Source organism: Spea bombifrons, chromosome 1 (genome assembly GCF_027358695.1).
Source record: "Spea bombifrons isolate aSpeBom1 chromosome 1, aSpeBom1.2.pri, whole genome shotgun sequence".
Taxonomy (NCBI): domain Eukaryota; kingdom Metazoa; phylum Chordata; class Amphibia; order Anura; family Pelobatidae; genus Spea; species Spea bombifrons.
Genome location: NC_071087.1, coordinates 80,854,145 through 80,856,567, shown reverse-complemented (window position 1 = coordinate 80,856,567; position 2,423 = coordinate 80,854,145).

Below are 2,423 nucleotides of genomic sequence, written 5' to 3'. Positions count from 1 at the left end.
ACACAGACACAGGCAGTCTGACACACAGAGTCTCAGACAGTCTGACACACAGAGACTCAGACAGTTTGACACACAGAGACTCAGACAGTCTGACACACAGAGACTCAGACAGTTTGACACACAGAGACTCAGACAGTCTGACACACAGAGACTCAGGCAGTCTGACACACAGAGACTCAGGCAGTCTGACAGAGACTCATGCAGTCTGACACACAGAGACTCATGCAGTCTGACACACAGAGACTCAGGCAGTCTGACACACAGAGACTCAGGCAGTCTGGCACACGCACACACAGACACTCAGGCAGTCTGACACACACAGACTCAGGCAGTCTGACACATGCACACACACAGACTCAGGCAGTCTGACACATGCACACACACAGACTCAGGCAGTCTGTAAGGTTTGTGGGGTTGGAGCACGGCACAGAAAGACACCAGGTGAAGCAGTAGACACGAAACCAGTAGATAATGCAACAGCAATTGGTTTATTCACTGAAGCAAAAGGAATAGGCAAAAAACAGTACCGTAAAGCAATCCGTGGTCAGGGGTAGAGAGAATCAGCAAAGTCCGTATAATCAAGCCGAGGTCAAAGTCTGTAGAATCCAAAAAACAAGTGTCCAGCAATAAGGTAAAGGGATATAAACCAACTGGGTTACCAGTTGGATTAGACCTTCAAGAGCCTCTGGTACGCCAACTCTAGCCAGTTCATCTTTAAGGATTTCAGAAAGACCCAGGCGGATTTGGTTCACCAGAGCAGGTTCATTCCATTGGGTTTCAACCGTCACTCAATTCAGCTATGTGTTCCTCCACTGGCCTCCGTCCTTGTTTGAGAGTTCTTATGGTGGTCTCTGCTGTTGCAGTCCTCATATAAGGTATCCAATGATTGACGGAATTCGTCAGGATGATCAACCTGTAGAAGGTGATGAGCCCAGGACATCGGGGCTCCTGTTAGGACTGAAATGGTCGTCTTCACTTTAGCAAAGTCCGTAGCATAGGTTCTGGGTTTTAAAACAGTAGCTCACAAGTATTGATGAAGGCTCTGTATTTGGAGCGATCCCCAGAGAAACAGTCAGGTAGAGGTACTTGGGGTTCAGGTGCTTGAGCGGCCGGCTTTAATTCGGCTGGAGGAGCCGCTTATAATGCTTGTACCTGTGCTTGTAACGCCTGTTGTTTTTTTTGCATCCCTTAGTGTGGGCCAGGGCTGCTATCTGCTGCGTCAGTGCCATGATAGCATCAGTGACTCCTGCAGGCTCCATAGTGACTTGATTGTTATGTAAGCTTTGTGGGGTTGGAGCACCGCGCAGAAAGACACCAGGTGGAGCAGTAGACGCGAAACCAGTAGATAATGCAACAGCAATTGGTTTATTCACTGAAGCAAAAGGAATAGACAAAAAGCAGTACCGTAAAGCAATCCGTGGTAAGGGGTAGAGAGAATCAGCAAAGTCCGTACAATCAAGCCAAGGTCAAAGGCCTTAGAATCCAAAAAACAAGTGTCCAGCAATAAGTTAAAGGGATATAGCAGGTAACCAGAACAATCAAGTAATGAATGTACAGGGCCCCGGGAGAGAAATATTCATTATCTCGGATTTCGACAAGTTAATTTTGCTCTCTATCTTAGCATATAGATCACTTAACTTCTGAGTGTGAACCTTCTTCCTCTCCGATCCCAACTTGATCAGATGACCTCAAACTGCACATTTATGCACCTCCCAAACCATAGGGAGGGGCATCCCTGGTGTCAAGTTCACGAAAAAGTAGTCCCCATGGACTCCATAACCTGAGGGTCGGAAATCAGCGACTCATTTAAGCACCACGTAGTCTGTGTAGGCCTAGTCAGCAGGGATCGAAGGGAGGGCATGATCAGACCAAGCGATGGAACCATAGTTGGCACTCGCCAAACATGACAAATGATAATGGGGAAGAAACAAATAATCAATACAAGAGTACCGTCTATGAGGGACCGAGAAGAAGCTAAAACCCCTATATGTGGGGTGCATAGCCCTACAAGAATCAACTAACTGCGCCTCTGTCAACATGGCTTGTATCTTCCTCAACACTGGAGCAGGGATCTGGGACACTCCAGTAGAAGTCTAATTTGGAGTCTAATTTGGAATTCAGAGCAACGTTAAGGTCTCCCCCAAAAATAAGCATCCCTTCCTGAAAATCGCATAAGCTCCGCAGTGCCCTGGAGAGCCAAACATGTTTCTTAACGTTAGGGACATATACATTAGCAAATGAATACATAGCACCCGCCACCTTCCCCTTAACAAAGAGAAATCTACCTTCAGTATCAGTCAAATGGGTAACTTCAGACAACGGAAAATGCTTAGAAATCAGTATGGCCACCCCCTTCGATTTCGACATAGGGTTAGAGCTGTAATATGCGAAAGGAAAGTCCAGATTATCTAACCTAGGGTGAG